General features: G+C 50.8%; 1 protein-coding gene across 2 annotated transcripts in view; it reads left to right on the top strand.

The window, feature by feature from the left end:
• Positions 1 to 12,866: 12,866 nt before the first annotated feature.
• Positions 12,867 to 17,681, top strand: part of IL6ST (interleukin 6 cytokine family signal transducer) — a 32,670-nt gene continuing 27,855 nt past the window's right edge. For both annotated transcript variants that reach the window (XM_044276690.1, XM_044276689.1), the window contains exon 1: positions 12,867 to 13,001. The gene's annotated coding sequence lies outside the window, so the exon portion shown is untranslated. The remainder of the gene's footprint in view (positions 13,002 to 17,681) is intronic.

Here is a 17,681-nt window from a genome sequence, read left to right as displayed (position 1 = left end):
GAGGATTACTGCCCTTCCTGGTCAGATCCGTGAGAGGCTTGGCTAGCATGGAAAAGTCCCTGATGAACTTCCGATAATAATTGGCGAAGCCCAAAAAGCGCTGCAGGGCACGAAGCCCACTGGGCTGGGGCCACTGTAAGACAGCCGAAACCTTCTCAGGATCCATGGAGAACCCCTCAGCGGAAATGATGTAACCTAAGAAGGTTACCTGGGATCGGTGAAATTCGCATTTCTCAAGCTTACCGAACAGCTTGTTCTCTCGTAAGCGTTGCAACACTCGTCTGACATCCAGAATGTGGGCCTCCATGGATGCAGAATATACCAAGATGTCATCCAAATAGACCACCACACACTGCTGCAACAGGTCACGGAAAACATCGTTGATGAATTCCTGGAAGACTGCGGGCGCATTGCACAACCCAAAGGGCATAACCAAGGATTCATAATGACCGGTCCTGGTGTTAAACGCGGTCTTCCACTCATCGCCCGCCTTGATCCTTACCAGGTTATATGCCGCCCTCAGGTCGAGTTTGGTAAAGACCGTGGCCCCTTTGAGGCGATCGAACAGCTCGGAAATCAAGGGTATCGGGTAAGCGTTCTTGATCGTGATGCGATTGAGACCCCTGTAATCGATGCAAGGCCTCAACTCGCCGCCCTTCTTTTTCACAAAGAAAAATCCAGCCCCTGCCGGGGACGAGGATTTGCGAATGTGTCCGCGTGAAAGCGCCTCCCTCACGTACTCCTCCATGGCCTCATTCTCCGCTACCGACAGTGGATAGACTTTGCCACGAGGAGGAACGGCACCGGATTGTAACTCTATGGCACAATCGTATGGGCGGTGCGGAGGTAGGGCAACCGCGCGCACCTTATCGAATACATCCCGGTACTCTTCGTATTCAGGAGGCAACAGAGAGTCCGAGGAAGTACACAGCAACTTGACAGGCCCATGGATGCAACTAGCCCCACACTGCGGTGACCACGAGAGGATCTCGACCGATCTCCAATCGAAAGTCGGATTATGCTTCTGGAGCCAGGGGTACCCCAAGACCACCGAGTAGTGTGGAGACGAAATAACCTGGAGACAGACCGACTCTCTGTGAACGGCACCAATGGCTATCCCCACTGGAAGGGTCTCATGAGTCACGTGTGGCGGCAGAAGGGGTCTGCCGTCTATCGCCTCAAGAGCCAGTGGGGAACCTCGAGGCTGCAGAGGAATGGAATTGGCGGCAACGAACACTCTATCAATGAACAAACCACCAGCACCAGAGTCCACCAACGCCTGGGTCGTCACCGAGCCCCCGACCCAGGAGAGGACAACCGTGATCAGTGGTTTGTCAACACGGGAAACCGGGGACGAGGAGACTCCACCCAAGATCTGCCCCCGACAGGACCTCAGGTGCGAGCGTTCTCCCGGACGGTTCGGACATGCCAACCGAAAATGCCCACCGAGACCACAGTACATGCATCGGCCCTCGCGTCTCCGGAGTACCCTCTCCCCCTCAGACAGGCGAGCAAACCCCCGCTGCATGGGTTCACCCCCAGACAAGTCATCCCCAGGAGGCGTGGGAGGAGAGGGAGGCACGGGTGGGACAGCAAACGTAGGCGCCAATCTGTTAGGAGACCTCCGCAGGCTCTCCTTAAAGGAAGGTCTCTCCCTGAGTCTGGTGTCAATCAAAATCAGGAAAGAAATAAGAGACTCGAGCTCCACTGGTAGGTCCTTAGCTGCAACCTCATCCTTCAAGGCATCCGAGAGACCATGAGAGAAAGCAGCGACCAGAGCCTCATTATTCCAGCCCACCTCTGCTGCCAGGGTACGAAACTCAATGGCGTATTCAGCTACGGATCGTGAACCCTGTCTGATGGACATAAGGAGCTTCGCAGCAGAGGCAGCACGAGCCGGCACATCGAATACCTTCCGAAGAGAAGCAACAAAACCGGAAAACTCGGCAACCACCGGATTGTTGTTCTCCCATAAAGGGCTGGCCCAGGCCAAGGCCTTGTCCGAGAGCAGCGAGATCAAGAAGCCCACCCTTGATCTCTCAGTAGGAAAGGCATGTGGCAGCAACTCGAAGTAAATGCCCACCTGGTTAAGGAAACCTCGGCACTGAGTTGGCTCTCCCCCAAAGCGCTGTGGAAGGGGGGCAGAACCGGTCATACCCTGAAACACCACAGGCGCAGCAACAGGTGTCAGGGTAGACTCTGGCGCAACAACCGGAGCGGCAGTAGGAGCGGGCCCAGGAGCGACAACCGACCCATCGGCAACGGAAGCTAAATGAGCCGTGCGTTCAAGCAGGGTTTGCAACGCCACAGCGAACCGACCCAACAGGTGATCCTGCTGATCAAGTCTGGCAACCAGCGTAGGTAGCGAGGGTGGCCCTGTACCGTCAGAATTCATGGCTTGGTCCTAATGTCATGGAACCATGAACCAGACGTACAACAAGAGATAAGTGGAAAATAAGAAGGTTTTATTGAAGAGCAAGCCGTAAGCAAAGTCCGAACGGATGGCTAAACCGAAGCAGGGTCTTGCGGAGACAGAGGTCAGGAACCAGAAGGGTAGTCAGACGAAGCCAGGAACAGGAACCAACGGGGTAGTCAGACGAAGCCGGAATCAGGAACCAACGGGGTAGTCAGACGAAGCCGGAATCAGGAACCAACGGGGTAGTCAGACGAGGCCAGGATCAGGAACCAGAAGCAGCAGCAGTCTTGGAAGCATGTGAACACAGGAGGACCAAGCAAGGAACTGTAGCCACAGACCTCCTATATATATGAGCTAGGCATCCAGCTCCTCCCAGTGGGAAGGAGGAGCCGCAGGGTGGGAGGCTACAAGAAAACCCAGAAACCAAGATGGCCGCCAGCACATGTCAAACGAAGGGAACAGCAAGGAGGTAAGACCATGACAGACCACTATTCCCCAAGAGACACTGGACTGGAGGCAGTGGGCGTACTGCGCTCTGTACAGCCAGGAGGCTGTGGGACATTGGCTCAGAAAGCCGCACGTGTTCACAGGGTGTGAACAGGGACTTAGGTGAGTCAGGGATCCATTTGTTTAGTTAGAGCCTGGACGGGCGAGTGTTTATTATTTTGTTGTTGCTGGTGTTGCACAATAAATGCACTGTTTGGACATTATATCCGTGTCTGGTGAAGTAACCTGTGAGAATGACCCCCTAAGAAGAGCTAATCCCCCACAAATGGTGTCGGATGCGGGCAAGCGTCCCTGCTGAAAGGAGATAACTGGTTGCTAGGGGCAACGGCAAGAGCAGGTGCTGCTGAATTCTGCTATGTTGCAAAGGAAATTGCTGTGTGGATTTAAAGGGCCAGCAGCCCTGGGAAAGAAACTTTAATGTCTGCAATGCAAAAGAGACTGAATGCTGAAATTGTCTCTTGAGAGTGAGACACCTGGAGGCCGGCTCTCTGTTAGTGGACTTGTTGCTGAAAATTTTTCTGGTGCCTGGGCTGTCTGTTGCTATGGGGTGGATGGAGGATCTCACCGAGCAGCTGAGGCAGGCCAATCTGGAGGCTACCCAAAGGCACTTGAAGTGGCAGCAGGAGCATGAAAAACTCATGGAGGATTATGAAAGGCAAAGAGAACTCCTAACCCAAAGCGTTTCCCAGGGTAACAGCTGTGCTGATGCTTTGAGGACGCCATTGCAGTGGGCCCTGGAGAAAAAACCTGAAAAGCTGAGTGAACAATTTGTAAAAGTCCAAAGTGTCGGTGATGCGGCTGAAAAAGCAGTCAAAAAGGTGATGTGTGCCGTTGCCAAGGGCAACCGTCGGGAAGAAAAGGATGTCCGGAGGAGTCGTGATGCGGGTGCTAGGTGCAACCAACCACGACGGCAGGCAGCTGTCCTGCAACAAAGAGAGCGCTGCGGGAGATGCCGTCAAGTCACAAAGTGTGAACCTGATTGTCCTATGGTCAGAAGTCAGGTAACCAGGAATCAAAGGCGGGAGGTTCCTAATGTCCAGGAGAAGGACGGTGACCTCGGGGAAGATGTTCCTGGCTCTCCCTCATCGCCTAAGGCTGCCGAACAAGTGACGTCTGTGGGTAAGACTGTTCCGTGTTTTTCTGGTGTAAAAGACAAAGTGACAGTGAGCACGGTTCTGGAGACTGAGCCGCAAATGATAGATGTGTGGGACAGTCATGCGGATAATAAGGACTATCCGGTGGTTCTCACTCAGTGTGAGACTCCAGTGAGAACTGGGTATTGTGGACCTGATGTTATAAATATGTTCATATATGATGTGATGTTGGGCTGGGATATTGTGTCGTTGTTGTGGGGTAAGGTAGACACTTCTGCAGATAGTGAGGAAACTCCTGCAGAACCTGTACTTGTCCCTTTAAGTGAAGGTCTAAGGGAGCTGCACTTTGACCTGCATGGGGAAAGAATATTGACCATTGAAAACAATGGTGCTGGTAAAGTGCAAAGTGATGGTGACAAGAAGGTAAATGATAATGAAACTTTATTTTCTGCATCTGCTATGTTTCATGAAGTGCTATATGACTTGATCAAAAGGTTTGAAGACATGCATATAAGTAGTGTGGAGCAAAGCCCAGCTCCAGCTCAGTGTTTGAAGGTGCAGGAAAATAGGATGGGGTTAGAGGGTGTACCGCACGGACCAGAGGTGGAAATGCAGTCTCCACAATGTTGGTTGGTTACGAAGGAAGTGTCCCAGGTGGGGAATAGCTCAGCAGTGCCCCTAGAGGTCAGAATTAATAATGACACGAGCGGTATAGGTGACGTATGTGCTGTGACTGATAGCAACCCAGAGAGTGAAACAAAGGTGGTTACTAGTAGCAACCAGACAGTTATATCTGACGAGATGGGAAAAATGTCGGGTGACATCAGCCTAGTGTCTGAGGCCCATGTCCAGGCAGTTATAGATGACCTGACCCGACAGTACAGCTGCAAACAGGAGAAGTGTGACTGGCTCCTAGCTGAAGAGAAATACATTTCGGCTCGATATGGTGAAAAACGTGACCAAACAGAGACTGATGCTTGGGAAAAAGAGACCATGGCCCTCTCCTTGGCTAGAGCCCTGGAAGAAGCGCTTGAGGAGCATGCTGAATTTGAGAGGCTGAACAAGCAACTCCGAGCAGAGACTGAAAATCTCATGAGCTTAAAAGATGAGTTTGAGAAATCTAAGGGTACTCTCGAGCAGGAGGGAGAAGGTGAGAAACCTGAAGAGGAGAGTTCTCTGCAAGACGTCATGAAGCCAGAGCCTGTTAAAAATGGTACTGGAGATGGTGGCGCTGTGGTGCTGGCTGTGGCAGAGAAGATGGAAGATGCTTCTGCTGAACCAGTTGATGGGGCTGATGTGGATGCCGAAGACCACAGACCCATGGGAGCGTGTAGCCCAGGCCTGGAAGATGTCCCCTCTGCATACAAGGCCTTCCAAATAGCCAGCAGCATGCTGGGGAAGAAATACGAGGAGGTGAACGATCAGTTTTTGGATCCGGGCTATTACGATGGGCTGTATGTCCTGACTCCTCCCCAAAAGGAGAACAGTGTCCTGGGTGAGCCTCTGGAGAAAATGACAGAAGACGAGGAGTCTGCTGAAGACCCTGGTGCCTCCTGCCTTGGTGAGAAAGAGGGGCAGGAGTTAACAGGGCAAGTGTATGGTGCCATGTCTGAGAAGGCGGTCAAAGAGACTGGAGACTTCGAGAAGACAAAGGCTGAAAAAGTTAAGGCCGATGTGTTGGTTGACATGAAGTCCCCAGGTGCTGCAGAGACCAAAGTTAAGCCAAAGGGAGCCGCGGCCAAAGTGGAAAAAGCCGCTAGAGAAGCAGAGGTCTCTGAAACTGCCATCGTAGCTGGGGTAACTACTGCTGGAAAGAAGGAAGAAGTGACCCAGATGCACGTAAAAGAAGCAAAGGAGAAAGTGTCGGGACATGACCATGACTGGGAACGGTTCAGGCAAGAACTGCAGCAGTCCAAGAAAGGACATGAGGCCTTTAGGCAGATTAGATTGGGCAAGAGGATGGTTTGGGTGATAAACCAAGCGCTGTTGTCCTGGGTCTGGCAGAACAAAGGGAAGGTACGTGTCACCGAGGTTCCTGGTCTCGGTGAAATAAGAACCGGTAAATTTATATGTCAGCGGCAGCTAGTGCTCGCTGACACTGGGTTACTTAGTGTGGCTGTAAAGCCAAGCTGGGCCGGTTCTTATTGGGAGCAGCCAAAGAGCAGGGTGGGTGGCTGTTCCCCACGTCCAGGCCTGGATGCCCTCTCGCCAGCCTCCCGTGGTTATGCAGGTGTTCACCCTCACAGGCTTGAACAAAGGGGGGGGATATGTGAGACAGTGACAGGTCTCACGCAGGTTGGAGGTAAGGAAGGGGTGGATAGTGCGGTCCACACCCCTGTTCCACCTCAGGTGAGAGAAGCTGGAGGTAATCAGCCTGGCATAAGGCACCTCCCAGAGTGTCAGAAAAGGGGGAGTGTGTTGCCTGTGGACAGAGGCCTGGAGGCTCTGTGTGGTCCAAGCCAGGAGGGCTGACAGACCACTATTCCCCAAGAGACACTGGACTGGAGGCAGTGGGCGTACTGCGCTCTGTACAGCCAGGAGGCTGTGGGACATTGGCTCAGAAAGCCGCACGTGTTCACAGGGTGTGAACAGGGACTTAGGTGAGTCAGGGATCCATTTGTTTAGTTAGAGCCTGGACGGGCGAGTGTTTATTATTTTGTTGTTGCTGGTGTTGCACAATAAATGCACTGTTTGGACATTATATCCGTGTCTGGTGAAGTAACCTGTGAGAATGACCCCCTAAGAAGAGCTAATCCCCCACAATATATATAGCGTTAATATAAAGCATTACAAGCTTAACAATACATGTGAGTGGAAATAACTTGTCACATTATAACCAAGCTATTATTAGGTTAGGATATCAAATAGGAACATAAGTTATATACATTACTGCTGTTCAGAGGAAACCTCATGATATCAGGACGGGCATGTCTAATCCTAGACATCAATATGGAATGCTAAATACATTCTGCCCCCCTCTAACCAACTACACGTCACATGACTTCAGGATGGGAAAATCCATTCAAGGATATAACTTAGAAGAGATAACTGTATCCTTCCACCCCAACCTGGACTATTTTCACACATATAACTTTGGTAAGACTATTTAGACAAATAACAGGGATCTAGGATCATTGCTAGATCATATCTTAAATGGGAAGGACTTTTAAATATGTCTTTCCTGTGGGAATCCATCAATTAGCTTGGCGAAGAATGTTCTATCAATAAATATATATATATATATATATATATATATCTAAGCAATTATTGTATACTTTGCTAGATTATGAGTCTTGATTCTTCTGCAGGTAGAATGAAGTCTCACAATATCCTAAGACTACATCTCAATATGGAGATGATCAATTAATTAATGTATTTATTCGCCAATCTAGATGGTATAATTTCACCCACACTATCAAATTAGTCTTAATAAAATGAAATATCATTTTCTGTGTCTCTTACCAATTCCTAGTAGAAATCTCACTTCTGCTCCTAGGAAAGCTGGGTGGTCCATCATAGCGCATCTCACCATGGCTTTCATCTTGATAGACCCCTCTAAAGAGCTTAACTTCTCTTTCCTCTCTTTCTTGTGTGTGTCTTTTCTGTCCTTTTCTCCCCCCTGTGTATGGTTTATGAACACAAACTTATCAGTTAGACACACCTTCCTAGTTTGGAAGTTTCCAATCATAATCGGATGGGCGTGACTATTGATAAGAAATGACATCATAACCTTACCCAGAATGCACTTTTGCTACTGTTGTAATGTCACCTACTCATACCTAGGTGGCACTGCTGTGTAAGCTATTTGCATCCTAGTATAAAGGGTTAACTTCTGTAAGTCTGAATAAAGGTATAATATACATTTTGACCTTAAAAGCTTTAATTCAAAGCTATAGGGATTAGATTTGACACTTGTAGCAATTAGAGACAGACCTCTAGGCGTCTCTCTGAATGTTTCTCACACTGTTTATTTGTGGATCATAAATAACTTGAACCTCCTTGTTTTCTCACAGAGATACCAGTATCTCCTGTTACACCAAAGATGTGAATAATTGTTACAAAACACACATCTTCACAGACACTCTTTTAGAGACAAAGATTCTCCTAATGAGAAATATATATAATATACTGGATACATGTTGTCTTCATAATATATAACAGTATAATATAATATATACTATATGTTCTACTGATTGTCTTATGCTAAGGACTAAGGCTCATTAAATGAATACATGAATATTAAATATTTGCTTCATTGATAAATGCCTAATTGTATAGGTAATTATCACCAGCTGCATAGAGCTTATCTTTACCTCCCGTCATAAATTTATCAGTAGATAAGGAGGCCTCTTCTCAGACTGGTACATTCATGAGAAGAATAACACTAAAGAGCAGAAACCTTCGTAGTGACCTTACTTTGGCCTTCTCAAGACATACAAAATTGTAACTATAGTCGAGCATGGCTCTTAAAGGTAATAAACATCCATCTTGACTAAAATGAATTGGATATCAATGTATTTACCTATGAAAAGGCACAACATGCCACAGCCAGGGAGCAGGAGACGCCCCCTGAGAAACGCGGCCGTGTCCTCCTTCCTGCTATAGATTAGCGTACAGGGCAGCAAAACAGAAGGGGGGCACAGCGGTGCAACGGAGCAGTGTATGAGAAAAAAATAGCGCTATCACATCTCATAATGTTGGCCTACAGTGCCAGGTACTGATTTTAGAAAGTACAAACTGATAAAAAGTCCCTTTTAAAGGGGTTCTCGGGGCTTTTAATATTGATGACCTATCCTCGGGATATCTGAGGATCCTCGCCAATCTGATATTCATGACCTATCCTGAGGATAGGTAATAAATATTAAAAGCCCAGAGAACCCCTTTAAGGAAAACCAATGTATGTGGAGGCTTAGTGGCAATGCTCCATGGGAAGGTATCTCCCCCCAGGAAAGTCAGTCGTCTTGCTAGTGCCACCTACTGGAAGGGGTCACCATGTGGCAATTTTTCAACATAGCCTGGAACGTGACAAGGGAAAATATCCAGACTGAGCCTGTGAATTTCTGGGGCGCGTACACCAAACAGACCCACTCAGCTAAGAAAGTGAATCACTTACCTCTAGAAGTACATACCTGAGACATCGACTTAGTGACTGGTGGGAATCGCACACTGACAGCTTCTTGTAGCTAGGTGCAAATGTGGTTGGTGGGAATCTATAAAACTCGTAGACTATGGACTCCCCAGACCCTCATGATTTATCCCGATTTCCCACCTCTACCATAACTTGATGCAGGGTTTGCCCGGCCTCCCTTACCATGATGATGCTGGCATCACCCCCCTGAGATCTGTAAAGCAGACCAGTCAGATACTCCATAGATCCCAGAAGTATTACTCTATGGTGGTATTTTATAGTTACTGTATGGGAGTAATTTCTATAGTCCCTTTATGGTGGTATTTTTCTATAGTCCTTGTATGGTGGTATTTCTCTATAGTCCCTGTATAGTGGTCTTTTCTATAGTCCCTGTATGGTGGTATTTTCTATAGTCCCTGTATGGTGGTATTTTCTATAGTCCCTGTATGGTGGTATTTTCTATAGTCCCTGTATGGTGGTATTTTCTATAGTCCCTGTATGGTGGTATTTTCTAAAGTCCCAGTATGGTGGTATTTTCTATAGTCCCTGTATGGTGGTATTTTCTATAGTCCCTGTATGGTGGTATTTTCTATAGTCCCTGTATAGTCGTATTTTCTATAGTCCCTGTATGGTGGTATTTTCTATAGTCCCTGTATGGTGGTATTTTCTATAGTCCCTGTATGGTGGTATTTTCTATAGTCCCTGTATGGTGGTATTTTCTATAGTCCCTGTATAGTGGTATTTTCTATAGTCTCTGTATAGTGGTATTTTCTATAGTCCCTGTATAGTGGTGTTTTCTATAATCCCTGTATGGTGGTATTTTCTATAGTCCCTGTATAGTGGTGTTTCCTAAATTCTGCTTACTTGTGCCAAAAAAAATCTTCTATAAACTCGCCATGCCCCTCAAAAGTGATCTTTATAGCGCCGCAGCGATTTTACGGTGTTTTTGCAGTGATCAGAAAAAAAAAATCGGTCACTGCGATGGGGCGGACTGAACGCAAGTGTGCGCACAAGATCAGGCCTGATCGGGCGAACACTGCGTTTTTAGTTTTTGTAGAGCCTATAGAACATGTCCTATTCTTGTCCGCAATTGCTGGGAGCACTAATGGGGGCATTATTCTTACTGGGGGGCACTAATGGGGGCATTATTCTTACTGGGGGCACTAATGGGGGCATTATTCTTACTGGGGGCACCAATGGGGGGAATTATTCTAACTGGGGGGCACTAATGGGGGCATTATTCTTACTGGGGGCACTAATGGGGGCATTATTCTTACTGGAGGCACTAATGGGGGGGCATTATTCTGACTGGGGGGCACTAATGGGGGCATTATTCTTACTGGGGGCACTAATGGGGGCATTATTCTTACTGGGGGGCACTAATGGGGGCATTATTCTTACTGGGGGGCACTAATGGGGGCATTATTCATACGGGGGGGCACTAATGGGGGCATTATTCTTACTGGGGGCACCAATGGGGGGCATTATTCTTACTGGGGGGCACTAATGGGGGCATTATTTTTACTGGGGGCACTAATGGGGGCATTATTCTTACTGGGGGGCACTAATGGGGGCATTATTCTTACTGGAGGCACTAATGGGAGGGCATTATTCTTACTGGGGGGCACTAATGGGGGCATTATTCTTACTGGGGGCACCAATGGGGGCATTATTCTTACTGGGGGGCACTAATGGGGGCATTATTCTTACTGGGGGGGTACTGATGGAGGCATTAATCTTACTGGGGGCACTAATGGTGGCATTAAAGGGAATCTGTCACCTCAAAAACACATATAAAACCGCCAGCATTACCTCCTAGTAGCCCCCAGTCTGTTAATAATCATATGTTTGATCGGTTAGTCTGATGCTCCGTAGATTTTAAAAACAATGTTTTAAGCGCCATCTTGCCAGTCAGCTTGAAGTCAAGGGGGCAGTGGCTTCAAGTCAAGGTAAGCCCCCTAACCGTCCTCTCTTTTGTTAGATTGACAGCCTGCAGTGAGGGTGGGATCGCATAAGTCTCTCGCATGCGCAGTGCGCTCCTTGGTTAAGCGCGATCCTGTCTCTGACTGCCTCTGTTAGCCAGGATTCAGCTGCGCACTGCGCATGCGCGAGACTTATGCGATCCTGGCCACACTGCAGGCTATCAATCTAACAAAAGAGGGGATGGTTAGGGGGCTTACCTTGACTTGAAGCCGCTGCCTCCTTGACTTTAAGCTGACTGGCAAGATAGCGCTGATGGCGCTTAAAACATTGTTTTTAAAATCTACGGAGCATCAGACTAGCCGATCAAACATATGATTATTCCCAGGCTGGGGGCTACTAGGAGGTAATGTGCTGGTGGTTTTATATGCGTTTTTGAGGTGACAGGTTTCCTTTAATATTATTGGGAGCCACAGTATGACAGCGACTTAACACCCGCTGTTAAGCCCTTCCTTTGGAGTGTGGCTTAAAGGGGTTGTCCGGGTTCAGAGCTGAACCCGGACATACCTCCATTTTGACCCAGGCAGCCCCCCTGACTTGAGCTTCGGAGCAGTTCAGCTAAATCGCCCAGGGAAAGGGCTCTTTTGTTTACAACGGCCATCCTCAAACTGCGGTCCTCCAGCTGTTGCAAAACTACAACTCCCAGCATGCCCGAACAGCCTACAGGTATCAGCCTACAGCAGGGCCTTGTGGAAGTTGTAGTTTTACAACAGCTGGAGGGCCGCAGTTTGAGGATGCCTGGTTTATAATAACACACATTGCCGAGCAGAAGCTTCCTCCCGGCAGTGTGTTCGGTGACGTCACCGGCTCTGATGGGGGCGGGCTTTAGCGCTGCCCTAGCCGTTTTACTGACTAGAGCAGCGCTAAAGCCCGCCCATCAGTGCCGGTGATGTCACCGAACACACTGCCGGAAGAAGAGGCCTCAGCGCTCCTGCAAGGGACCCGGTACGTCACCGAGTGTAAGAAAACAGTCTCTTCCGGCGAAGAATATCCTATAAGAAAAAGGGGCTTCAGAAATATGTGGCAAAGGTAGGACATGGATGTATGTAATATGTATGTCACTCTAGTACTATTACACCAATGTCCCCAATAGAATGTCCCCACTCTATTACTATTACACCAATGTCCCCACTCTATTACTATTACACCAATGTCCCCTTCAACTTGGCCGGTATATTTTGTTGGGAAAGGTGGCAACCCTATGCTGGCACCCCCAACAATCATGAGAATGGGGGTCCCATCTGCCCAGTACTACCAGATGGGGTACAGTATGGCAGTATTATTTATTGTGGCACCATTTCAGTTCTCAGGCAGCCTGGGGCCTCTGATGACAGGCTCCATGGGATTAGCTGCACAGTTGCTGACAGGACCCCCCTGTGCCCTGTTTGGGCTCTTCCGTATGCTCCTCAGTGGTTGGCCTCCTAAGGACTGGTTATCAAACAACCAATCAGATCGCTTCTTACATTTTCTAACCTCCCCAGTAATAATGGAAGCGGCATTCTCATTGGCCGATAGAATGGACTGTTCCACTCCTCGACGGGGAGGGAGAGATGGTGAGTAGACACCATTGCTGACAGGGCGCCCTGTAGTGTCCACAGGTGAAGGTTGTGATCCCGGGAGCTCCTGCCAATTCCCAGGCCGTGTTTACTGGAAGTGTGTTGTGAGGGAGGAAGCAGCCAATCAGCGCGAAGCACACGCCCCCCTCCCGGCAGACAGTGACGCGCACAGCGGGTGGGGGGAGGGGTCTTTGGGAAGTCACGTGGTGCCGATCTCCGCTGCTCTGTTATAGACGGTGGTGAGGGGCTGCTCGGTGGAGGAGACCCGGAGAGCGGCTGCTCGGTGCTAGGGGCCGCGCTCTTCTCTGGGTACTAGTCCGGTAAGTGAACGCCGTCTCCATCACGGAAAGTAACCGTTACTGGTGCTGCTGGTCATAGGGAATTAGAGGGGCTGGCTTTCTATACAGTGCTGTGGGGCTACAACTCCCAGCGCGGACTGTTGTGTACTACTGTCTCATTAGTTCCTGGGAAAGCTGAGTGACCGTATGGCACAGGCCCTGATATCAGAGAGGTGACACCCCCAGCTGAGCATGTTGGGGGTCGCCCCAGCGGAGAGGTGATGTCAGCGTGTTGGGGGTCTCCTCCAGAGGAGAGGTGACGTCAGTGTGTTGGGGGTCTCCTCCAGAGGAGAGGTGACGTCAACGTGTTGGGGGTCTCCTCCAGAGGAGAGGTGACGTCAGCGTGTTGGGGGGTCTCCTCCAGAGGAGAGGTGATGTCAGCGTGTTGGGGGGTCTCCTCCAGAGGAGAGGTGATGTCAGTGTGTTGGGGGGTCTCCTCCAGAGGAGAGGTGATGTCAGCGTGTTGGGGGGTCTCCTCCAGAGGAGAGGTGATGTCAGCGTGTTGGGGGTCTCCTCCAGAGGAGAGGTGATGTCAGCGTGTTGGGGGTCTCCCCCAGCGGAGAGGTGATGTCAGCGTGTTGGGGGTCTCCTCCAGCGGAGAGGTGATGTCAGCGTGTTGGGGGTCTCCTCCAGAGGAGAGGTGATGTCAGCGTGTTGGGGGGTCTCCTCCAGAGGAGAGGTGATGTCAGCGTGTTGGGGGGTCTCCTCCAGAGGAGAGGTGACGTCAGTGTGTTGGGGGGTCTCCTCCAGAGGAGAGGTGACGTCAGCGTGTTGGGGGGTCTCCTCCAGAGGAGAGGTGACGTCAGCGTGTTGGGGGTCTCCTCCAGAGGAGAGGTGACGTCAGCGTGTTGGGGGTCTCCTCCAGAGGAGAGGTGACGTCAGCGTGTTGGGGGTTGCCCCAGCGGAGAGGCGACGTCAGCGTGTTGGGGGTCGCCCCCAGCGGAGAGGCGGTGTCAGGGGGTCGCCCCCAGCGGAGAGGCGGCGTCAGCGTGTCAGGGGGTCTCCTCCAGCGGAGAGGCGGCGTCAGCGTGTTGGGGGTTGCCCCCCAGCGGAGAGGCGGCGTCAGCGTGTTGGGGGGTCGCCCCCCAGCGGAGAGGCGGCGTCAGCGTGTTGGGGGGTCGCCCCCCAGCGGAGAGGCGGCGTCAGCGTGTTGGGGGGTCGCCCCCCAGCGGAGAGGCGGCGTCAGCGTGTTGGGGGGTCGCCCCCCAGCGGAGAGGCGGCGTCAGCGTGTTGGGGGGTCGCCCCCCAGCGGAGAGGCGGCGTCAGCGTGTTGGGGGGTCGCCCCCCAGCGGAGAGGCGGCGTCAGCGTGTTGGGGGGTCGCCCCCCAGCGGAGAGGCGGCGTCAGCGTGTTGGGGGGTCGCCCCCCAGCGGAGAGGCGGCGTCAGCGTGTTGGGGGGTCGCCCCCCAGCGGAGAGGCGGCGTCAGCGTGTTGGGGGGTCGCCCCCCAGCGGAGAGGCGGCGTCAGCGTGTTGGGGGGTCGCCCCCCAGCGGTGCTGTTGCAGGAGTAGTGGTGTTGGCAACAGTGCTACTTAGTGGTGGTAGTGATGGTGGCAGTTCTCTCAGTAGTGATGATGGTGGTAGTATTGTTAGTACTCGTTTTTAAGTTTGGCTCTGTTGTAATTCTAGTAGATGTACTACTACTCTCAGCAGGCGGAACACAATATATAACCTTCAGTAATCTGTATATAAATTAATGCAAAAACACAGCAGTGATCATCTGTTGTAACCAATCAGATAACTTATTTTATTTTTTAACTGTAATGAATTAATGCGAGCTGTTCTGTGATTGGTCACGGTGATAAACATAGGCGTAGCTGCCCCTAGCAACCAATAAGATTCCAGCTATTATCTCTGAGGCCTGATCAGTTGCTATGGGCTACCATTTGCAGCAGTTGGGCACAGGTCATGATTACTGGGAGACGGACACGGGTCCTCACTGCTGGGGGTGTCCTGATTACTAGGAGACGGACACGGGTCCTCACTGCTGGGGGTGTCCTGATTACTGGGAGACTGACACGGGTCCTCACCGCTGGGGGTGTCCTGAGTACTGGGAGACTGACACGGGTCCTCACCGCTGGGGGTGTCCTGATTACTGGGAGACTGACACGGGTCCTCACCGCTGGGGAGTGTCCTGATTACTGGGAGACGGACACGGGTCCTCACCGCTGGGGGTGTCCTGAGTACTGGGAGACTGACACGGGTCCTCACCGCTGGGGAGTGTCCTGATTACTGGGAGACTGACACGGGTCCTCACTGCTGGGGAGTGTCCTGATTACTGGGAGACTGACACGGGTCCTCACCGCTGGGGGTGTCCTGATTACTGGGAGACTGACACGGGTCCTCACCGCTGGGGGTGTCCTGATTACTGGGAGACTGACACGGGTCCTCACCGCTGGGGAGTGTCCTGATTACTGGGAGACTGACACGGGTCCTCACCGCTGGGGGGTGTCCTGATTACTGGGAGACTGACACGGGTCCTCACCGCTGGGGGTGTCCTGATTACTGGGAGACTGACACGGGTCCTCACCGCTGGGGGTGTCCTGATTACTGGGAGACTGACACGGGTCCTCACCGCTGGGGGTGTCCTGATTACTGGGAGACTGACACGGGTCCTCACCGCTGGGGGTGTCCTGATTACTGGGAGACTGACACGGGTCCTCACCGCTGGGGGTGTCCTGATTACTGGGGGCCACAGAGCAGTGCATTGTGGGAGCTCTGTAACCAGGCACAACTATAAACCAAGAGAAAGCAAGCAGTGGTATTGCCTTATAGATGGGGATACCCCTTTAAGGCTCTGCGCTGATCTCCTTATGTCGGACTGTTCTTTGCATTGCTCATCCCTTCCCATAGACCTTACAGGGAAGTTTCCCGGTGGGCCGATGCCCTGGGGGCCGCCCAAGCCCCCCATCTCTGCTGCTGGCTGTGTATATACTAAGCTATCAGTGGTAATTATCTCTGTCATGTACCCGCCAGCGACATGCCTTCCCGAATTCAACTATGTCCCACATCTCGCCTCCTAAGCCCCCTGCTCCTTATCTTAACTACTGGAAGAGGAAGAGAAAAAATGGCCTCCAGTTATGGCCAACTCAGAGGGACAGCTTTTGGGGTAAAATATTGTGTGGAATTGTGGTATTTTGGGCGATGGTGTTGCTTTCTCTCTCTCCCCCCCCCCCCCCCTACTTTTGTTGACCCACCTCCTACAAAATGAGGCCTCTTTTATTTTATTTTTATTATTTTTTTTTTTCCAGGACCACTTTAGGTTCCCTATCCGCCCCTGATCTGTAGTCCTGCTGTCCAGTGCTGCGCTGACACATTGTAACGCTGACTCACTGAATTCTTGAGAGGTTTTTATGCAATTTCTGGATAAAATTTCGCATGAGCTCGCTCACTTGACTGCTGCGGTAAAACCCTATACTTGCCGTTCTGCAGCGTAGCCGTCCTGTGGGGACGTACCCTTAGGCCCGTTTCACACTAGCGAGTTTTCCCGCGCGGGTGCAACGCGTGATGCGTACATGAGCCTTGTTTGTGCGTTGCGTGAAAATCGCAGCATGTTTTATATTCTGCGTTTTTCGCGCAATGCAGGCTTCATAGAAGTGAATGATGCTGCGTGAAAAACACAAAGCATCCACAAGCAAGTGCGGGTACGATGCGTTTTTCACTGATGGTTGCTAAGAGATGTTGTTTGTAAGCATTACGTTTTTTTTTTTTATCACGCGCGTGAAAAACGCATCAATGCGCATTGCACCCGCGTGGAAAAAACTAAACGCAATCGCAGACTGAAATTGCTTGCGAAATGGTGCGCGTTTTTCTGAACGCGTCCGAACCTAATCCGTATCGTTCGCGTAAAAGGCACTTTAAGGGTATGTTCACACAGAATTTATTCCGCACCGTAAACGTTTGCAGATCTTCTCTATTGATTACAATGGAAAAACCGCGTGGTAATTTACACAGAATTATTATAATTTTTTTCCTCGCTCATGGCCACACATCTGTTGCGTTGGCCGGGAGACCACCAGTATGGCCGCCGTCACCCCCCGTAGCTTTGATGGATGTGTTGCAGCCTGATATTTTGGAGAAGGCTTCCAGTAATCCTCTGGTGGGTGTGAGGAGCCGCAGATCGCAGCTTCTCGTTTCTGAGCTGTGAGCACCCTGTTAGTCATGCAGTAAGGCCGGGGTGGGGGCCCCGGGGGCTCTGTCGGAGAACGTTTCTCCCGCATGCCGTCTCCTATCCCTGTATCGCACCGGTCTATTGGTCAGCATCTGCTGGTGTCTTCCCATATTCATCTGGTCTGTAAACATTTCTGCATGTCTGGGGGGAGGGGGGCCCCTCATCACTAGTATGCGGGCCCCACGATGTACACTTCGAGGTCAGAGGGTCGTCTGCACATCTGTGGGCCCTCTATAGACTATGGGGCTGCTCCCATTGCATGACTTTATCAATTACCTTGGCGGTCCTAAAAAGAACCCGACAACTCAACTTGTAAACCCCTTCAGGATGGAGGGGAGGATGATGGTGGTGGTTGTAGACTTATAAATGTGCATTGTTAGAAATGGAGAAGAGAAGCCGCCACCGGGGGAGGGGTGGGACAGAGACTCCTTTTTATCCTTATTTTCCCACAGTTACCAGTCTGAGCTCTTGTTTTGGGGGGACTCCTAGCTGA

The sequence above is a fragment of the Bufo gargarizans genome, chromosome 1 (assembly GCF_014858855.1).
Source record: "Bufo gargarizans isolate SCDJY-AF-19 chromosome 1, ASM1485885v1, whole genome shotgun sequence".
NCBI classification, from domain to species: Eukaryota; Metazoa; Chordata; class Amphibia; order Anura; family Bufonidae; genus Bufo; species Bufo gargarizans.
The sequence above is the reverse complement of the archived record's forward strand: the minus strand, read 5'-3'. Positions and strand labels throughout refer to the sequence as shown.